The following is an 8,238-nucleotide window of genomic DNA, read 5'->3' as shown; positions in this document are numbered from 1 at the left end:
CCCAGGTGCTCACTGTCAACCCAGTCCTTAGAAACTATCTGAGCCAAGGCCCAGAGAGGGTAGTGGCTTGCCCAAGGTCACACAGCAGGCCAGTGGCTGTCCAGATGGACCTCTCTGCCACACAGCCCCGGCCGGCATCACTACCAAACATTTCCTGAGCACCTACTAGATCATTTGAGGAGTGATCCAGCATTAAATAAGACTAATAATTTTGACTAATAAGTCAGGAGACCCTGGTTCTCAGGGCCCTGGGCCAGGGGTTCTTGGTGCTGGCTTCTTCAGGTCTCTAGATCTCTGGGCTTTGAAAAAATACAGATTCTGGGACTCCAGCCCTGAGATTATGATTTAGTAAATTTGGAGAGGCCCAGGAATATGCATTTTATAAGATTCCCCAGCTTCGTCAGGTGACTAAGCAGCTCCAGGACAGACTGTGAGTGGCTAGCGGGCAGGCGCTGCCCCAGAAGAGGGTGATTTCCAAGAGGCCCCCAGAAATGATGCAGCACTTGGGGTGGGGCTGAATGAAGGGTGCCCCCCACACCTCCCTGCTGCAGGGAAAGGGCAGTCAGCCACCACAGCACTAAATGTTTGTTTCCTCTTGCCCTGGCCCTCAAGGAACAGGGCTCTTTTGGCCCCGGCAGTCCTTGGTGGTGACTCTCAAGGTACTTTGGGAGGCAGTGTGAGCCCACAGGCTGGCCCGGCGGGATTTTAGGGGCTGAGCCTGGAGCCGATGGGGCTGGCTGGCCCCCTGGGTCTGCCACTTACCCCACCCCTGTGCCCAGCACTGTGTCCAACTGAACCCAGGGTCAGGGAGGTCTCCTTGACTGCTTGATGGAAGGGTCTGGGGTGCTGGAGTTGGTTTTCTCTGACCCCTGGTGGAGGAGGCCCTTGGTCCTGCACGCAGTGTCCAGCTCTGCACCTCATAAGGCCGCCTGTCCTCACGGAGACACTGTGTCCCCTTCTGTAAGAGGGGCAGAATCATTTCGTCCTGTGGAGGCAGACAAAGTGAGGAGACAGTGGCTGGTCCAGCGTCACAGGTGAGCTAACAGCAGCAGCCAGGCCTTTCCGCAAGTAGATCTCCCCCCAGGTGGGGTACGGTCCCCAGAGCCGCTCTGGCCTGTGTGGAGGTCACCACAGGGGGAAGCAAAGTCCTGTCCCCACCCCTCTGAGTGGGGCTGCTTCTTGTCAGCTCAGGGGCCTCCAGCAGGCCACGCCAGCTCTCCAGGCCCCCTTGTCCTAATCTGTCACACAGATACCCTCAACTCCAGAAGGTCGTTGTGAGGATTAAAGGAATAAAATCACGTGACTATATGAAGAGTAATAATCATTTCAACAAGTATGATCAATTTCTTTTTTCTCACTAGAATGTAAGTTCCAGGAGTGGGGACTGTGTCTGTTTTGTCTGGGGCCTGACTCGGGGCCCGACACCGGAGAGGTGCTGTTTGTTTGTGGAGAGGAGAAAGGAGCGGAAAGGCTGTCCTCTCAGAGCCCGCGCTGCCAAAGGCCTCCCCGGCTCTCATTTTGCACGAGTGTGTGTGTGTGCGCGCGCACATGCGCACGCCCGTGCACTCGCGCAGGTGGGTCTGACCCGGTGTGGGGCTGTGTCTCTGGGCCAGGGCCTGTCTGGGTCTGTATTTTGCATAGGAGTCTAGCGTGTGTAAATTTGCATGCATGTCTCAGTCTGTGTGCCTGGACGTGGGGACCTATGCTTATGTGTGTGCTCACCCCGCAGGTGGCCAGGCCTTCTGGAGACATGCGCCCGGGGGGGCAGGTGGCTAACTCTTGTGTGTGCAGGGGGGTGGGGGAGGTTACCCCTGCTGTCCTGACCTCACCCCTCCCCAGGGATACAGCTGGGAGTGCTAGACTATGCAAAGCAGAGGCAAGGCCTGGGGAAGCCCCTGGAGAGGGGTCCCTGAAGATTGGCTGGGGCTCCTCCCCCACCTTCCTGGCTCCCTCCACCTCCCCTCCCTGAAGGAGCACAGCTTGCCCCCTTCAGAGCCCTGTGATCCTCTGCTCCAGGGCCCTCGTGTGTCCAGATGTCCCTGCCTCCTGGTCCCTGCCCCTCCTGCTCTCTCTCCCCCCTCTCCTGGTACTGTGCGTGGCATCTCCCTCCCTCTTCTCGGAGACCCCCCCTGCAGCCTCCCAAGCTGCTTTTGGGAGCTGCACTGTGCAGCCCATGCCTGGTCCTTCGGCTCTGTCCTGCTGACCATTTGCCTGCATCCTCTCCCCGAAGCCCCAAGAGAGAGGTCTGGCAAGACGTCCATTTTACCAATCTGAAGCTCAGAGAAGTTAAGGAGTTTGTCTGGGCTCACACAGCAAGTGAGAGTCAGACACAAACCAAGGATCACACTTCCGCCATGCTCATGTCACCTGAAAGGCCAAACCCCGCTGTGCTGACTTGTGAACCCACCCACCCTCAGATGGGGCTCAGGGCTCCGGGCACCATCCCATGTGCCGTGGCTTATAAGATGGAGACCCTAGGCTCAGGAAAGGGGCTCTTGACCTCCTGTTCCCTGCTCCTGGTCTGAGTCACATTAGGGTCTAGAAACTTCTGAGCCCACTATCGTCAGGCCAACTCAAAGCCCCCCAAATCTTCCCATTGCCTGGTGATCCGCACAAAGAGATCAGAGTCCTCTTCAAGGGGGTGTTACTGTTCCCCCAGAACACGCTTCCATTTGGCAAGGGTGTGCGTGTGTTGGGGGAACCATGTGGCTTTGATTTAAATTTCACCCTGGAAAAACAATGGTTTGGATTAAGGGAAGAAACAGTTGGTGAAAAGTCATGAAAAGAAAGGAGGGGAGAAGGGGGAGCTGTTGTAGCAAAAATGGGCCCCAAACTTTCAAACCCACATTCCAGAGGTTTCTCAAGGCCTGTCATCCAACCATAACCTCCTACCCCAGCACGCTCCTGTCTTCTTCAGTAGCTGAGCCAGAGAAGCTCTGGGAGCTGGAGGGGGAGGTCCCACTGGTTCCACATCCTACTCTCACAGAGAAGGAAACTGAGTCTCAGAGAGCAGCGGCCACCTGCCCAGGGTTGTGATGGTTTCCTTGGCATGCAGAGGGAGAGGGTTAGGGGTGGACCATAGGATTTGCTGGTCCCACTCTGTCAACAAGGAGCTTGACCTCTCTAGGCCTCAGTTTCCCCACTGAGAAAGGGAACAACCAGAGTAAAACCCAGGAACTCCACACAGGAGCAGTAAGTTCGGCTCTGACATTCTGACCCTTTGTTCATGCCAGGCTCTGTGCTAAACGCTTCCCAACACCCACATGAGACTTCCCAAAATTCAAAATGCCCATTTCACAGATGAGCAGACTGAGGCTCTGAGAGGCAAAGAAACTTGCTGAGGTCCCTCCCTGGGTTTTGAGGCCAGGTCTGTGTGGCCCCAAAGGCTATTTCTAACTACTAGGCTGTGAGCCTGAGGCCAGGAGAGCTGAGTGGAAGGGATTCAGACTAGGGAAGTAAGAGGCAGGAAAAGTCTGGAAACAGGCCCACAAGAACATTTCATGTCTCCTGAATCACCAGCTGTCAGAACTGGGAAGGTCCTCAAAGGTCATACATTCATCCCTCAGAGGGTAGAGGGGAAACTGAGGCCAAGGAGGGTTGGGCATGCCCAGGTCACAAGAAGGTGGTACGGGGCCCATGTCTCCCAAGGGATAGCCAAGGGCTTTGCAGTGCATGTCCGGGTTGTCATAGAACTGTGTGGATGGCCTTCACATTCGGGGATGATGCTATTGGCCCCACAGGCCAGCCCCAGGGAGTGAGTGGCCTGGGCACTTCCAGAAGTCCCATCTACATCTCTGACATGGCTGCTTAGGGTCAGAACTGTGGTTATGGGTCCATGTGAGAGCAGGGTCAGGGCTCGGTTTGGCCAGGGCGATGTGCCAAGATGAATCAGGGCTTGGTCTGTGGCTGGGGTCAAGGCTGAGGACTCCAAGGCGATGAATTGCCTAGAGAGGACCAAATGGATTTCAAGCCTGTAGACCAGGGTTGCCGTGGTGTGGCCGCGGGAGGTAGGACGAGCTGGGACATGGATGGGGCTGCGAGTCTCCAGACTGGGGCTCTGGAGTCTCTGGAGGTAGGAGCTGGGGGCTCCCCGCGCCATACAGCCATCTTCCATACCCCCACTGTCTGGCTCCAGCAAGCCTGGAGAGTGCCAACACTCAGCTCTCCTCCTGGTCCCCAGGACAAGCCCACCCCTCTCCTCTGGGGAGAAGCAGATGGCCTTCAGGCCCTGCTTCTCTCTGGACTTGCCTCCTGCAGGACCAGAAAAGCCATCCGCCCCCTGGTTCTAGTCCACCTGTGCTCAGAGCCCCTTCTCGTCCCACGTGAGCAGGAGAGGAACCATCTGGAAGCCAGGAGAAAGGTCATTCTGCAGGGTTGGGGATGGGGATGCTAAGCAAAGGACAATCGAGGGCATTGTTCCAACCAGGACACTCCTCAACATGCTAGCTCCACCCTGCCCCCATCCGGAACTCTTCCTGTATCTGAGCACTTATTCCCCAGCCAGGCCGCATGAGGTTGAGGCCAATACCTCCACTTCACAACAAAGGAAGCGGAGGCTCAGACCCATGACTTCGCTTGCTCTAGGTCACAGCTGGCGGGGATCGGGGTGCCCCCGGGCTTGCCGGCTCTGAGACTGCGGCCATACCGGCTCCTTGCAGGGAACCCTCCACTCTTCTGCCCGTCCCAGGCCCCAGGGAAGGACACACAGGCTGACTGCAACAGGGTGGGTGACTAAATCCTGAGAAAGCCGGACCTGCCCTCTCAGGATCATAGGAGAAATGGTTTCCCTGAGGTGGAGAGTGAACCATCGGACCCTCCAGTGCACGAACTTGGTGGCCCACCCCCACCCAGTGATGATAATGACCGTCAGCCATCCCGGAGTGCTTAGCCTGGACCAGAGTCTGTTCAAAGCAGTTTCCATGTACTTGCTCCTTTTATCCTTCCAACTACCCTAGGAGAGAGGGACTCTCATTCTTCCCATTAAAAAAAAAAAAAGATAGGATTTAGTGTTTAAAAGTTTCAGATTTACAGAAAAAATTGAGAAGATAATACAGAGTTCCCATATACCCTCCCCAACACACACCCGGGTCCCCCTTTGATTAATACCTGACATTCTATGGAGCATTTGTTACAACGAATGAGTTGATGTTAACATCCATACCTTATTCAGATTTCTGTAGTTTTTATCTGATGTCATTTTTCTGGTTCAGGATCCCACCCAGGATACCACACTACACTTAGCTGTCCTGTCTCCTTAGTCTCCTCTTGCCTCGGACAGGTTCTTAGACTTTCCTTTTTTTTTTTTTTAATGACCTTGACAGTTTTGGGAAGTGCTGGTCAAGTACTGTGTAGTATGTCCTTTTATTGGAATTTCTCTCGTGTTTTTCCCATGATTAGCCTGGAGTTACAGGACTTGAGGAGGGAGACCGCAGAGGTAAAGTGCCATTTCATCACATCATATAAAAGACACATACTTATCCCCGTAACCCATCATTGTCATTGTTGATATTGACCTTGACCACTAGCTAACAGAGTGTGTTAGAACTCTAAACTGTCAATTTACTCACCTCACCCTCAGACCCCTCCCTTTCTATACTGTTCTCCTTGGAAGGAAGTCAGTAACCCATTTTACAGGTGTAAAACCTGAGGCACAGAGAGGTTAAGTAACTTGCCCCAGGTCACACAGCAAAGGCAAGAGCCAGGATCTGGACCCTGGCAGTTTGGCTTCTGGGACCCTTCTTCTGACCAACTGCCATTAACTCTCAGGAGTGTAGTGAGACATTTATAAATGTAGCATGAGCACTATTTTAGCAAAATAAAGCAGTGTGGGGCCAAGTGCAGAAACTCAGAGCCACACAGGCCTCAGTGCCGGGCTCATTCCTCCCACTGAGACTCCGACCAAGTCACACCATGTCACAGGGCCTGTCACACAGAAGGTGGTCAACAAACGGGAGCTTCAGAAGGTGTGGACAAATGGTAGGTTTTCAGAACCAGCCTCCAGACCAGGAAGATACTGCACCGCTGAGGCAGGAGGGCTAGCCTGGGCCTCCAAGCTGTGTCCCATCCCGCGTGGGGAATAGTCAGCATTGCCTGCCTTGACAGTGCCGAAAGGATCAGAGTCAGATGCCAGGTGTGGCTCTTGACCTTGTCTGCTCCAAACATGTGACTGCCACATGGTCTGAAAGAAGTAAAAACTCAATTCTGAACAGCTGGGCAGGAAAGGCTGCCAGAAATCACCCTCCTCCCATTTCACAGAAGAGACAACTGAGGCTTCAGGGCCGCACGGAGATGGACACGTTCACGCCCAGCCCCAGGAGAGAGGCCTGTGATAACAACAGGTGCTTACACTTGCCTGCAGGAAGCCCCCCAACATGTCTCATCTCATCTAATCTTGCCAGGACCATACGACCACTGGCCCCATCTGCTGCAGGGTGCCAGCTCGGGGGCAGTTTGAGGCTATATTCATTTGACCAGCAAAACGGAAGTGGTGAGAGGAGCCTGGCTGCAGGGCACTGAGCTGGGGGTCCTCACTATACTGACAATCTCGCTTGCTGGAGCCCAGGCCCAGGGGGTCCCCAGATGGGCTCCCCTCACACCCACACCCACCCCCAACCCCAGCGTCTTTGCAGAAGTATGGCCCCTCTTCATTTTACAAGGAACACTGCTCTGTTTATCCTCCAGCCCATCTCATGAAAGGTAAGAGGAAGACAAACCCACAGACTGAGGCAAAAGGACCCCACGCCTGCCACTGTTTCCGCTGGTGGATTTTCCCTCTGCTTCCAAATGCGGAGGAGCCAGCCAATCCAGAGGAGAAATCGGGCTGGGGGCTGGGCAGCTGCAGCCAGGGGTGGGTGTGGACAGGGTGGGGGTAGGCAGGACAGGACCAACCAAATGCAATTAGTTTATTCTGCAGCAGCCCTGAGAAGTGTCAGAGTCCTGCTGGTTTGAAGGACCCCAAGACCCAGTTCTAATACCACCGAGTTACTGTGTGACCTTGGACAAGCAACTTGGCCTCTCTGGGCCTTTGTTGCCTCACCTAAAAAATGATGGCTTGGGTCCCTCAGTGATTCCCAACCCTGGTTACACTGGTTGGGAGGTCTTTTAGAGCACATAACTAAGGTTTGGGGGTGTCCCCACCTCAGGTGATTCCACTGAGCAGTCAGTTGAAAGTCCCTGAACCGACGATCCTGTGTCAGGAGCCTTCTGGCTCAGGCATTTTACCAAGGGTAGGATCAGTGCCCACCTCTACCACTTACTGCCATGTGCACTTGGACATGGCGCTGCCCTGTCTTGTGCCTCATTTTCTCCATCCGTAGATAGTCCTAACCTTCCCCGCACGAGGGTGTTGGGAGGATTAACCTTCCTTTGCCAAGGAAGGTCTGGACGAGCTGGTATGGAAATAGTAGGGTTGGCAGTCCTGGGAAGGGACCTCCGCTAGTCACATGCCTCTGGATCGGCGGGGAGGGTATAGTGAGCTCTGCCCCAGGGCTTTCTCCAAACGGATTCATTTCCATCAGCCCATGGGCGCCCCCATGGCCGCCTTCCCATGCGCCCCCAAGAGCCAGCACTGCCCGGGGTGCAGCGGGGGCCTCAGGAGGCAGCAGGATCCCTACCGGTGGGTGTGTAAGCAGAGGCTGGACTACTGATTGGCTCACCAGGGGGCAAGCTGCTTCGGGCTTATTCGAAAAGGGTGGGACAGACATGGGGGCCCAACTGTCTCAAGAATGTCTGCTTCTCTCATTCCAAACCTGGGAGTCTAGAATTCCTTTGGCCAGTTCTCGGCCTCCCCCTCCCCCTCCCTCTCCAGGGCCCCCTCCCCAGGGTCCTGGGGGCCAGAGGTGTTACAGTTGCAGCAGGGGGACCTGGTGTTACGGGAGGAGGGGGACTGGAGGCAGCGGCCAGGGGCCTATCCTGGGGTGCAGAGGAGGCTGCTGGCTCCCCTGGGGCTCGGGGTGTCCCCTCGGAGGAAACAGAGCTCATTAAATGCCAGAAATTCAGCTCTGGACAAGTCACTGCCTCCGGTGAGCCTCTGTTCCCTCACCAGCACACTGACTGCTTGGGTCTAACTGTGACGCGATGGTGAAGGGCTCGTGACGTCACGCTTGCAGCTGACGCCTCACGGATCACGAGGTGCATGTGGGGCGCGGGGTGCGCATGCGTCTTCTGTTTCTCCTCTCGATTCCAACAGGTGGGGGCTCAGCTCACTCGGTTCTCCTGCTGCACGTTCGCTCTGTGCCT

The sequence above is a fragment of the Mustela nigripes genome, chromosome 14 (assembly GCF_022355385.1).
Source record: "Mustela nigripes isolate SB6536 chromosome 14, MUSNIG.SB6536, whole genome shotgun sequence".
NCBI lineage: Eukaryota > Metazoa > Chordata > Mammalia > Carnivora > Mustelidae > Mustela > Mustela nigripes.
The sequence above is the reverse complement of the archived record's forward strand: the minus strand, read 5'-3'. Positions refer to the sequence as shown.